The following is a 12,880-nucleotide window of genomic DNA, read 5'->3' as shown; positions in this document are numbered from 1 at the left end:
GCGCCACAGGTGCTGAGTAGAGCCACACCCGTGGCAGGCCTTCGGCTCGTCGCAGTCCTTGGCCTCGTGCTCCCCAGATCCACAAAATCTGCACTTTCTAGTGCTGCACGAGGCCAGGATGTGTCCATAGGCCATACAGCGCCTGCAAAACGGGGGCTGACGTGCATAATACAATGTCCCCCTGTCAGCCCCCAGGGAGAACATAGCCGGGGGATGAAGGTACCCCCCCACTCCCCTAGGATCTTCCCTGAGGAGGGCCTGAAACCCTCTCCTCCCAGTCCAAAACCCCATAGAGTCCTTGATGGGCCTTCCTGAGGAGACACCATCCATATATCTCCCCAGAAAGGCCCTCACCTCCTCATCTTTGACGTAGGGGTTATACATATTGACGGTTACAACCCGAAAATTGTTCTTCGCCAGACTCTTCACCTCATAGAAACACATGGGCTTTGTATTCCCAACCTCCTTCGCTTTTTTCAGGATCTCATCATGCTTCCTCTCCGTGTAGAAAGCAACGTCGAAAGTCCCTTCCAGTGAGTTGCCTTGAAGGCAAAACACTTCTTCCACTTTCAGTTTTAATGTCCCCATAAGGACTGTCCTCCCGAATGTCTCCCTCCCAAATGTCTCCACATCCTTCTCCTTCCAAGCAAAACGCAGGGTGTTAGCGAGCCCGATCCCGGGGACCGACCCATTTGCTGATTTCTGCGCCATCCTCACAAAAAAATGACGCACTCCTCCAAAACAAAGAAAAACCCAAAACAATTTTAAGGGAGAAAAATAAAGTTCCCCAAAAGTGTATATTTTCCTTTTTTTGTTTTTCTTGATCAAAAATCAAAAAATTTCTTACCGCTCTCCTGGGACGACCTTCTGGCTAAGCGAGCTGTGGGACACCTCGGTGTCAAGCTTGATCTTAGCCAAAAGGCCGAGAAGCGATAACCCACAAATGGAACCCTGAAACCGCCGGACCCCCGGGGGTCTCGACAGACCTCAGCGGGTGGGTTGGCAAAAGCCAGCTCCTCTCTCCCTCCACCCCCACTCACTCACTCACTCAACCACCCACCCACCCACCCACCCACCCACCGTTTCCCTGGCGACAGGCAGGTGTTTTTTGGAAAAAGTCGCTAATGCGTCTTTAAGTCACTATCCTGGCCCATCTCTGTCAATTTCTCTTGAAACAAGATTACCGGGCTCTGCAAGAAGCAAAGCCGCTCCAAAAATACGTTGAACTCGTAAGTGTTCCTCTCCACGGAAGTCTTTAGTAAAAGGCGAAAGGCTTGTGCGTAATGAAGAGAAACCAGAGTCATATGGAAGTCAAGAGGTCGGGGCCCGAGACACACTCTGTGCACTCTAGGCAGGGTTCCCGCGGGTGCTCCCGGAACCCACTCTTCCAAGTTTTCGAGGGCTGTCTGTGGATAAAAAGAAGGTCACAGACACAGAGACACAGAGACACAGCGAGAGAGAGAGAGAGAGAGAGAGAGAGAGAGAGAGAGAGAGAGAGAGAGAGAGAGAGAGAGAGAGAGAGAGAGAGAGAGAGAGAGAGAGACACACACACACACACACACACACACACAATCCTGGCCCCAATTTTTTTTTTTTTTTTTTTTTAAGTAAAATGGCGGGAAACGGGGGACCCCTTTGAAGGGCGCTTCGCCTTTCTAAGAGTTTGAATGTTTCTTTCCTTCTCTTCTTCTTCTGCTAGCTAGCCAGCCAGCCAGCCAGCCAGCCAGCCAGCCAGCCAGCCAGCCAGCCAGCTATTTACATACCTTTGTGAATTTGTATTTTTCCTTGACAACGTGAGAAAAGTGTTGCACCGTTCCCGGAGGTACTGCAATACCGGGTCGATGCGTGGAGCGGACGGAGCAAGCCCCATTTCCGACTCCCTGTTCGAAAAATCCATTTAATATGTAGTCCCCCGATGGGGGACGTATCAGATATTAAACTGATAAGAACAGATTTTTTTTTTTTTAGAAAAATAATTTATTACTTTCAAGTACCATCAATTCTATACAAAATCATACTTTCTATACAAACGTAAATAATGGTATTTTCATTTTAAATGACGAGAAACCCAAAAAAACCAAAGATCCTCAGGGGAGCATCGTCCCTCCCCGTCATACCTAACCAATACCTAACCCTTTCCCTATCTCCCCGTCCCTAATCTATCCCCTTACAACACTTAATCTAACACTAACAGTCCTAAACCCCCTTTCCACCTCTCCCGTGCCGCATGCTGCCCCCACTTATTCTCCTCCCTCTTCATCCTCCCTCTTAAATCTCCTTCCACCCTCCTCACTATCCCTTCCACCCCCCAATCTCTCCCTGTCTTTACCAAATTCTGCCTGGCTTCCCACAGCCCCCGTTTAAAGAGGCTCATGAGAAGCCAGAGCAGAAACCTATCCCTATCTGTTCCCCTCGCTCTCCCTACACCTCTTTCTAATCTAGCCCACGTCACCACAAAATCACTCCTAACCAACCCTATCAACACCCGTGCCCTAGCCCATACCACTCCGGCAACGGCACAGTCCCAAAAGGCATGGCGCACAGTCTCCTCCCTGCCACAAGCAGATCTTGGGCAGGTGGGGGATCGCGCCAAGCTATGCCGGTACATGATGGAACGTACCGGCAAGCACTTGTGGAGGCTCAACCAATTCAGGTCCTTGAGCCTGTTGTCCAGGCCCCGCGCCTGCACTCCCTCCCAGACCACCGACGAGATACCCGCCACAGGCGGAGGACTCCCTGCCTGCCTGACCTCCTCGTACAGGTGCCTGTGGTCTAAACCTACTCGGGCAACTTCAACCTCGGGGTGCGCACGCAGCCACTTGGCCGCATGGCCAAAGTGCCACGGCAGCTGTTCCGCCCGAGGACCCGTGTTAGACCACACCATTACGCTTCTCGCTTGGTACGAGAAGAACACCCGCAGGAGGTAACCGGACGGGTGTATCACCGGATGAGCCAGCTCTGTCAACACGAAGGACACAAAAATTGTGTCCAGCTTGAGGGGGATGTTTGGTACCCCCCTACCTCCCTCCCCGATGGGACAGAGCATGCGCGCCCTGGCGACCCACTCGTACCTGCCACCCCACATGAACTGAAACACAAGCCTCACTAGAGGTCTTCTCAGACAAGCCGGCAATGGGTAGATGTATGCCAAATACAATAGAGATGGCAATACATCCACTTTTAGGACCAGGACCTTGCCTATAAAGGACAACGACCTAGCCTTCCACATTGCTAGCTTCCTCTGTACCACTGCGATCTTCATGTTCCAGTTCAGCGTCGCTGAGCCAGAGGTCTCAAAATGGACCCCGAGAATCCTCAGGGCCCCCTCACAGAGAGATAACCCCCCGGGCACATCCGTTCTACCGCTCCATCTTCCGAAAAACTTAACGGAAGACTTCGCATGGTTCAGAACCGCCCCCGACGCTCGGGTGAAATCCCCAATGATGGCAAGGGACCTTGTCAGGCACGAGTCCTTGCATAGGAGCAAGGAAGTGTCGTCGGCGTACTGCGTCATCTTAACACGCAGCCCACCGCTTCCAGGGATCAACAAGCCCTCCACCCCTGTGTCTGCCCTAATGGCAGCCCCCAGAGGCTCCATGTACAGAACGAAGAGGAGTGCCGAGAGCGGGCACCCCTGCCTGACCCCAGACGAGAGGTCAAAAACGTCACCCAAGTGCCCGTTTACGCTTACTCGACACCCCGCTCCGACATATAATGTACGGATCCATCCTATATACTTCTCCCCAAACCCTAATCTACCTAATACCCTGAATAGAAAGGATCTATTCACGCGATCAAAGGCTTTCGCCTGATCAAGCGCTGCTACCATTAAAGGCAGACCTCTATCTTCAACCCAGGCGATGGAGTCCCTGATCAACTGAAGGTTCCATCTAATAGAGCGTCCCTCTACCCCGCACGTCTGATCCTCGTGGACGACGTAGGGAAGGGCTGTGCGCAACCGATCCGCTAAGACCTTTGCAAGCAACTTGTAGTCTACACACAGCATGGTCAATGGCCGCCAGTTGCCAAGGTCTGTTGCGTCCCCCTTCTTGTACAGAAGTGACAGCACACCAACAGCCATTGATCCCCCTGGGACCCCTGTCTCAAGGATGGCCTTCAAGACTTCGAGTACCACCGGTCCAAGTACACCCCAAAACTTGAGGTAAAACTCGGCCGGTAGACCATCCATCCCAGGCACCTTCCCTTTACCCATCCTCCTGAGGGCGCTCTCAACCTCCTCGAGGGAGATCTGGGCCTCCATCACGTCTCTAATGTCCTCCGGCAACCGCCGGGACAAGTGTTCTAAAAACACATTTCCCTGCTCTACATCTATTTCCCTTTCCTTAAATAAACCTCGGAAATGCTCAGTTGTCACCCTGACCATCTCCTCTGGTTTACTTACTACACTACCATCTTCTTCTCTAACTCCATGCATTACCTTCCTACTCTGCCTGGCCCTAACCGACTTGAAGAACATAGCGGAACAAGTCTCATTATGTTCTAAAAAGCCACTATGTGCACGCTCCAGGAAAGCTCGAGCCTTCTGCTCCTGCAGCTCCCTGAGCTGCGCCTTCAGGGCTGTGGTTCTCTCCCAGTCAATCGACCCGCCGAGGTTGCCTGCCTCGTACTCGAGTTCGAGCAACCTTTGGATATGATCCACCTCCCTCCTTTCCTCCCTTTTTTTCCTCTTACCATATCCTATAATAAAGGCCCTAATCCTTACCTTTACTAAATCCCACCATTCTAACACCCCCTCACACATGGGCCGGAGGCCTTCAAGCCCCCGAAACACCCCTGTAACGGCATTAACAAAACCTTGCTCATCCAGTAAATCCCGATCTAATTTCCAGTACCCCCTACCGAAGAGGCAGACTGGCGACCCCACCTGCAGGAGCACCCCGTCATGATCCGAAAAGAAAACAGGCAACAGACGCCCAGACAACTGACCCAAAGACCTGGATACAAAAATGTAGTCGAGCCTCCGCGCAACCCCCCTGGAGTTGCGCCATGTAGGACCGACCATTGCCGGAGCAGTGTGCAGGCCGCCATCAACCAGACCATGGCAAGCCATTAGCCCGGTGATGGCGCCTGCACTACTATCCCCCCCTATCCCTAAATCTATGTTGAAATCACCCCCTATCACCAAGTGCCTGTTAGTAACACACAGGGGCGCCAGACAGTCCACCATCTCCCTCCTGTCTGCCGCCACCTGTGGCCCATACACCCCAAATAACCTATATCTAATCTCCCTATACTTGACATCCACCCCCAAAACTCTACCCTGCATTACCAAGAAAGTGCCCTCTAATTTAACCTCCTTATTCCCGAACAAAATCCCTACCCCCGTCGAGTGCACCCCACCTATGCCCCACAATGAATCTCCCTTTACCCACTCCCTCCTAAACCTCTCAACATCCCCTCCATCCCTCAGGTGAACCTCCTGTAAGAAACAAAAATCAAAACCTACCCCCTCTAAAAAACTAAACACCGCCCTCCTTTTAACATAGTCTCTTAACCCCCTAACATTTAAACTAAGAAAGGAAACAGAAATATTAATTTTAAATTAAACCAATACAAAACCCTTTCTCCCATAACACCCAAATAAAAAGGAGGCTCACCCGATGCTCCCCTGCTCCATCTCCTCCAGCGGGGACATGTTCCCCTCTTGTGACGCCCCCCCGTCTCCCTCCATCAACCCAATCCAGGACCCAGGTAAGGTGTTAGCCACCCCGATGCCCTGCATCCTGCCTTGGCCACCCAAATCCTCCATTTCTCCTGCCCCCCTGCTTGCCGGGCAGTAAAAAGGGGACTTTGTGTCGCCGAAAATGGACTGCGAACCCCCAGGTTCCCACTCCAGCCCCCCGCTTAGTGGATCCAGTTCCCCTGGCGTCCCAGAATCCAAAGAGGCCAACAAGGTCCCGGAAGTTTCCCCCGCCTTAACCCCCTTTTCCCCCATCTGCCTCTTGGCCTCCCCCTCCCCTTTCTTCCCTTCTATAACGGGCGCCCTCCTCTTCGCTTTCTTCTTTTTTATGGGCTGCAAAGGAGAGACAACGCCTCCCTCCCCCGCCAGCCCCTCGACCATCCCCCTCAGCTCCTCCACTCGGGCACTCGACATCTCACACTCCCCCCATTCCCCTACTACTTCTCCCTGTTCCAAATCTCCCTCTGTTCCTGTTGCCGCACCATCCTCCTCCTCCTCTCTCTCCTCTGTCGCCTTCTCCTGCCTCTCCACTCCGTTTTCTCCTTCCGCCTTCTGCCCCTCCTCTCCTTCTGCTCCATCCTTCTCGCTCCTTTTCCCTTCTTCTCTCCGTGCCTTTTGCGCCCCCTCCTCCTTCCTTGTGGCCTTTTCTTCTGGGCCTGATCCTGTTTCTGGGCCCCCTCTTCCTCTTCGTCCCCCATCCCCCGCCCCTGCTCCCCCTCCAGCCGCAGACGCGTATGACCCTTTACGAGCCGGGCACTCCCGCCACAGGTGTGACGACAAGCCACACCCGTGGCACGCCTTGGGCTCGTCACAGTCCTTCGCCTCGTGCTCAGCAGATCCGCAAAATCTACACTTCTTTGTGCTGCACGAGGCGAGGACATGGCCGTAGGCCATACAGCGCCTGCAGAACGGGGGCTGACGTGCGTAGTACAGAGTCCCCCTGTCAGCCCCCAGGGAGAACATGGCCGGAGGATGAAGGTATCCACCCAGACCCCCCGGGTCCTCCCTGAGAAGGGCCTGGAAACCTCTCCTCCCATTCCAGAACCCCAGGGAGTCCCTGAGGAGCTTCGGGGAGGAGACCCTGTCCATAAATCTCCCCAAAAAAGCCCTTACATCCTCGTCTTTCACGTGTGGGTTGTATATATTGACAGTCACCAGCCTAAAATTGTTCTTTGCTAGGCTTGAGACCTCGTAAAAACTCATTGGCCTCTTATCTCCCACAGCTCTTGCCCTCTTCATGATCGCATCATGCATCTCCTCCGTGTAGAAAGTCACATCATAAGCCTTCTCATTCGGGTTACCCTGCAGACACAAAACGTCCTTGACCTCCAATTTCAAAATTCCCATCAGGACCGTCCTTCCAAAGGTTTCTCTCCCGACTGGCTCCATCTCCTTATTGCACCACGCAAACCTTACGGTGTTTGCTAATCCGATCCCCGGGACCGATCTTTTGGGAATATTTTCCGCCATTTCTCAAAAAAAGCTCTCTCAAAATAAAGAAGCCTCTATTCCAACCTTTACCGCCCTCCGGCCTTCGGCTTTCAACTAGGCGAGCTCTGGGGCACCGCAGTACCAAGCTTGGTCCTAGCCGAAAGGCCGAGAAGCGATAACCCACAAATGGAACCCTGAAACCGCCGGACCCCCGGGGGTCTCGACAGACCTCAGCGGGTGGGTTGGCAAAAGCCAGCTCCTCTCTCCCTCCACCCCCACTCACTCACTCACTCAACCACCCACCCACCCACCCACCCACCCACCGTTTCCCTGGCGACAGGCAGGTGTTTTTTTGGAAAAAGTCGCTAATGCGTCTTTAAGTCACTATCCTGGCCCATCTCTGTCAATTTCTCTTGAAACAAGATTACCGGGCTCTGCAAGAAGCAAAGCCGCTCCAAAAATACGTTGAACTCGTAAGTGTTCCTCTCCACGGAAGTCTTTAGTAAAAGGCGAAAGGCTTGTGCGTAATGAAGAGAAACCAGAGTCATATGGAAGTCAAGAGGTCGGGGCCCGAGACACACTCTGTGCACTCTAGGCAGGGTTCCCGCTGGTGCTCCCGGAACCCACTCTTCCAAGTTTTCGAGGGCTGTCTGTGGATAAAAAGAAGGTCACAGACACAGAGACACAGAGACACAGCGAGAGAGAGAGAGAGAGAGAGAGAGAGAGAGAGAGAGAGAGAGAGAGAGAGAGAGAGAGAGAGAGAGAGAGAGAGACACACACACACACACACACACACACAATCCTGGCCCCAATTTTTTTTTTTTTTTTTTTTTTTTTTTTTTTTTAAGTAAAATGGCGGGAAACGGGGGACCCCTTTGAAGGGCGCTTCGCCTTTCTAAGAGTTTGAATGTTTCTTTCCTTCTCTTCTTCTTCTGCTAGCTAGCCAGCCAGCCAGCCAGCCAGCCAGCCAGCCAGCCAGCCAGCCAGCCAGCCAGCTATTTACATACCTTTGTGAATTTGTATTTTTCCTTGACAACGTGAGAAAAGTGTTGCACCGTTCCCGGAGGTACTGCAATACCGGGTCGATGCGTGGAGCGGACGGAGCAAGCCCCATTTCCGACTCCCTGTTCGAAAAATCCATTTAATATGTAGTCCCCCGATGGGGGACGTATCAGATATTAAACTGATAAGAACAGATTTTTTTTTATTTTTTTTTTTATATTTATTACCTTCAATAACCAAACAATACACTTCCAAAATTCAGTCAACTTAAGTATCCAAGTACACCACACTACAAATAATCATTCCATAACTAATAAACTATTACCAAATCCAAATTGCCAAACAATAATCTTCATTATTCCATTAACTTAAATATCTTCTATCTACCAAACACAAAAAATCAGTCCAAAACTGCTAACTTTTACCCCACCTATTACAACAAAAACTCACCCATTGCTCCCCTTCTCTATCCCGTCTAACTGTGGCCCTACCTTGCTCCCATCTCCCACCGTCCCCCCTCCCCTGAACACAGCAACAACCCCCGGCACCTGCCCCACACTCAAGTCCATCACCCCCCCCTCCTCCGGACTCCTGACCGGGGACGCTACATCCCCAAAGAGAAAGTCCGACTCTCCCTCCATCATCCAGCTTCGGGCCATCCCTGGGAGGTCAAGCTCAGCGAGGGGTTTAAAAGATGAGGAAGACGGAGCCCACGAGGGCCCCGCTACCTCCCCATCCCCCCGCACTGCCCCCCCCCCCCCCTTTTTACCACCCCTCCTCCACCTGCTGTCCACCACCTTCTTTGGCCTCTTGCACGGAGGATCATTCAGAAAAGGTCTTTGATATTTAAAGTCACACACCGTTCCTTCATCCTCCTCCTTTCCCTTTCCCATTTCCCTCTCTACCAAATCCCTCACCATCCCTCTCAACTCCTCCAGCCTTTCCTTCGTCACTCCACTCCCCTCCCAATTCTTCACCCCCCTTCGCCTTTCCGTCTCTCCTTCCGGTTCCATCTCCAAACCCTCCTCCACCTCCTTTCTCTCCACTGTTGTCTTCTCTGGTCCCTCGACTCTCCCCATCTTCTCACTCTCCTCCATCCTCGTCGCAGTCTTCTTCTTCTTCTTTTTCTTTCCTTTTTCTCCTTCAACCTCCTTCCCAACCTCTATTCCGACTCCTTCTCCTTCCATCCCGGCCACCTCTTCTTCTGTCCCGACCACCTCTCCTTCTGTCCCGGCCCTCTCCTCCTCTTTCTCTTCTCCTTTCTCCGACTCCTTCTGTGCAGTCCTTCCACCTGTGTCTTCCGGCTCTTGTCTTCCTCCATCCCCCGCTCTCGCTCCCCCCCCAGCTGCAGATGCGTATGACCTCCGCCGAGCCAGGCAGTCCCGCCACAGGTGCGCTATCGAGCCACACCCGTGGCATTTCTTCGGCTCGACACACTCCCCGGCCTCGTGCTCCTCTGAACCACAGAACCTGCACCTCCTGGCTTCACACGAGGCCAGGGTATGGCCATAGGCCATACACCGCCTGCAGAAAGGAGGCTGACGGGCATAGTACAATGTCCCCCTGTCAGCCCCCAGGGAGAACATCGCTGGGGGATGTAGGTAACCGTCCACGCCTTTTGGGTCTTCCCTGAGGAGTGCTTGAAAACACCTCCTCCCAGTCCAAAACCCCAGGGAGTCCCTGAGGAGCCTTGCAGAAGAAACATTATCCATGAACCTCTCCAGGAATGCCCTTACCTCCTCGTCCTTGACATGAGGGTTATATACGTTTACTGTCACCAACCTAAAATTATTCTTGGCCAGACTTGTGACCTCATAATTACATATAGGGCTCTCTCCTTCCACCGCCCTCCCCTTCTTCATAATGTCTTCATGCATCTCCTCCGTGTGGAACGTAACATCATAAGCATTCTCTGACGGGTTATCTTGGAAGCACAGAACGTCTTTAACTGCCAATTTTAGCTCCCCCATCAAGACCGTTCTGCCAAACTTGTCTCTCCCGAATGGCTCTGTGTCCTTTTTCCTCCATGCAAACCTCACGGTGTTTGCGATCCCAATCCCGGGGAACATTCTTCTTGGCACCTCTCTCGTCATTCTCTCGGGCATCAAGCTCTCTTCAAAAAAGAAGCCTCTGATAGAAAAGGACACGAAAAAATCCTTTCTATGCAACAAAACAATAAACCTTCCTCCCTCCGGACTTCCTTCGACCTTCTGGCTCAGCGGGCTCTGGGACACCTCGGTGTCAAGCTTGATCTGAGCCAAAAGGCCGAGAAGCGATAACCCACAAATGGAACCCTGAAACCGCCGGACCCCCGGGGGTCTCGACAGACCTCAGCGGGTGGGTTGGCAAAAGCCAGCTCCTCTCTCCCTCCACCCCCACTCACTCACTCACTCAACCACCCACCCACCCACCCACCCACCGTTTCCCTGGCGACAGGCAGGTGTTTTTTTGGAAAAAGTCGCTAATGCGTCTTTAAGTCACTATCCTGGCCCATCTCTGTCAATTTCTCTTGAAACAAGATTACCGGGCTCTGCAAGAAGCAAAGCCGCTCCAAAAATACGTTGAACTCGTAAGTGTTCCTCTCCACGGAAGTCTTTAGTAAAAGGCGAAAGGCTTGTGCGTAATGAAGAGAAACCAGAGTCATATGGAAGTCAAGAGGTCGGGGCCCGAGACACACTCTGTGCACTCTAGGCAGGGTTCCCGCGGGTGCTCCCGGAACCCACTCTTCCAAGTTTTCGAGGGCTGTCTGTGGATAAAAAGAAGGTCACAGACACAGAGACACAGAGACACAGCGACAGAGAGAGAGAGAGAGAGAGAGAGAGAGAGAGAGAGAGAGAGAGAGAGAGAGAGAGAGACACACACACACACACACACACACACAATCCTGGCCCCAATTTTTTTTTTTTTTTTTTTTTTTTTTTTTTAAGTAAAATGGCGGGAAACGGGGGACCCCTTTGAAGGGCGCTTCGCCTTTCTAAGAGTTTGAATGTTTCTTTCCTTCTCTTCTTCTTCTGCTAGCCAGCCAGCCAGCCAGCCAGCCAGCCAGCCAGCCAGCTATTTACATACCTTTGTGAATTTGTATTTTTCCTTGACAACGTGAGAAAAGTGTTGCACCGTTCCCGGAGGTACTGCAATACCGGGTCGATGCGTGGAGCGGACGGAGCAAGCCCCATTTCCGACTCCCTGTTCGAAAAATCCATTTAATATGTAGTCCCCCGATGGGGGACGTATCAGATATTAAACTGATAAGATTTTTTTTTTTTTACAAAAAATAATTTATTTACACTCAATACCATTCATACTTTACAAAATAATAATTCTCATTCATTCTATTACAAAATCACCAAACACCCAAACAAAAACAAACCTCAGGGGAGCATCGTCCCTCCCCGTCATACTTAACCAATACCTAACCCTTCCCTATCTTCCCTTCCCTAATCTATCCCCTTACAAACCTCACTCTAACACTCCCAGCCCTAATCCCCCCTTCCACCTCTCCCGTGCCGCATGCTGCCCCCACTTTATCTCCTCCCTCTTCATCCTCCCCCTCACATCACCTTCCACCCTCCTCACTATCCCTTCCACCCCCCAATCTCTCCCTGTCTTAACTAAATTCTGCCTGGCTTCCCATAGCCCCCTTTTAAAGAGACTCATGAGAAGCCAGAGCAGAAACCTGTCCCTATCTGTTCCCCTCGCTCTCCCTACGTCTCGCTCTAACCTAGCCCAAGTCAGCAAAAAATCGCTCCTAACCATACCTAGCAACACCCGTGCCCTAGCCCAGACTAGTCCGGCAAAGGCACAGTCCCAGAAGGCATGGCGCACAGTCTCCTCCCTGCCACAAGCAGATCTTGGACAGGTGGAGGATCGCGACAAACTATGCCGGTACATGATGGAACGTACCGGCAAGCACTTATGGAGGCTCAACCAATTCAGGTCCTTGAGCCTGTTGTCCAGGCCCCGCGCCTGCACTCCCTCCCAGACCACTGACGAGATGCCCGCTACAGGCGCAGGACTCCCTGCCTGCCTGACCTCCTCGTACAGGTGCCTGTGGTCTAAACCTACTCGGGCAACTTCAACCTCGGGGTGCGCACGCAGCCACTTGGCCGCATGGCCAAAGTGCCACGGCAGCTGTTCCGCCCGAGGACCCGCGTTAGACCACACCATTACGCTTCTCGCCTGATACGAGAAGAACACCCGCAGGAGGTAACCGGACGGGTGTATAACTGGCTGAGCAAGCTCCGTCAACAAGAAAGAAACAAAAATTGCGTCCAGCTTGAGGGGGAGATGTGGTACCCCCCTACCTCCCTCCCCGATGGGACAGAGCATGCGCGCCCTGGCGACCCACTCGTACCTGCCACCCCACATGAACTGAAACACAAGCCTCACTAGAGGCCTCCTCAGACAAGCTGGCAATGGGTAGATGTACGCCAAGTACAAAAGAGATGGCAATACATCCACCTTTAGGACCAGGACCTTACCTATAAAAGACAAAGACCTAGCCTTCCACATTGCCAACTTCTTCTGTACCACTGCAATACCCATGTTCCAGTTCAGCGTCGCTGAGCCAGAGGTCTCAAAATGGACCCCAAGAATCCTCAGGGCCCCCTCACAGAGAGATAACCCCCCGGGCACATCCGTCCTACCGCGCCATCTTCCGAAAAACTTAACGGAAGACTTTGCATGATTCAGAACCGCCCCCGACGCTTGGGTGAAATCCCCAATGATGGCAAGAGACCTTGTCAGGCA

At 52.4% G+C, this 12,880-nt stretch overlaps 3 non-coding genes and 3 pseudogenes across 3 annotated transcripts; all 6 read right to left on the bottom strand.

Annotated features, from left to right (window-relative positions):
- Nucleotides 1-1,186: 1,186 nt before the first annotated feature.
- On the bottom strand, nucleotides 1,187-1,303 carry LOC139403236 (U5 spliceosomal RNA). Its single transcript, XR_011633311.1, has one exon. It is a non-coding gene; the product is annotated as a U5 spliceosomal RNA (small nuclear RNA).
- Nucleotides 1,304-1,800: 497 nt separating this feature from the next.
- Nucleotides 1,801-1,977, bottom strand: LOC139403339 (U2 spliceosomal RNA; annotated as a pseudogene).
- A 5,585-nt stretch (nucleotides 1,978-7,562) lies between these two features.
- On the bottom strand, nucleotides 7,563-7,679 carry LOC139403235 (U5 spliceosomal RNA). The gene has a single exon (XR_011633310.1). It is a non-coding gene; the product is annotated as a U5 spliceosomal RNA (small nuclear RNA).
- Nucleotides 7,680-8,176: 497 nt separating this feature from the next.
- On the bottom strand, nucleotides 8,177-8,379 carry LOC139403231 (U2 spliceosomal RNA; annotated as a pseudogene).
- A 2,281-nt stretch (nucleotides 8,380-10,660) lies between these two features.
- On the bottom strand, nucleotides 10,661-10,777 carry LOC139403234 (U5 spliceosomal RNA). Its single transcript, XR_011633309.1, has one exon. It is a non-coding gene; the product is annotated as a U5 spliceosomal RNA (small nuclear RNA).
- A 460-nt stretch (nucleotides 10,778-11,237) lies between these two features.
- Nucleotides 11,238-11,410, bottom strand: LOC139403232 (U2 spliceosomal RNA; annotated as a pseudogene).
- Between the last annotated feature and the right edge of the window lie 1,470 nt (nucleotides 11,411-12,880).

Source organism: Oncorhynchus clarkii, unplaced genomic scaffold, assembly GCF_045791955.1.
Source record: "Oncorhynchus clarkii lewisi isolate Uvic-CL-2024 unplaced genomic scaffold, UVic_Ocla_1.0 unplaced_contig_2020_pilon_pilon, whole genome shotgun sequence".
In the NCBI taxonomy this organism is placed as follows: Eukaryota; Metazoa; Chordata; class Actinopteri; order Salmoniformes; family Salmonidae; genus Oncorhynchus; species Oncorhynchus clarkii.
The sequence above is the reverse complement of the archived record's forward strand: the minus strand, read 5'-3'. Positions and strand labels throughout refer to the sequence as shown.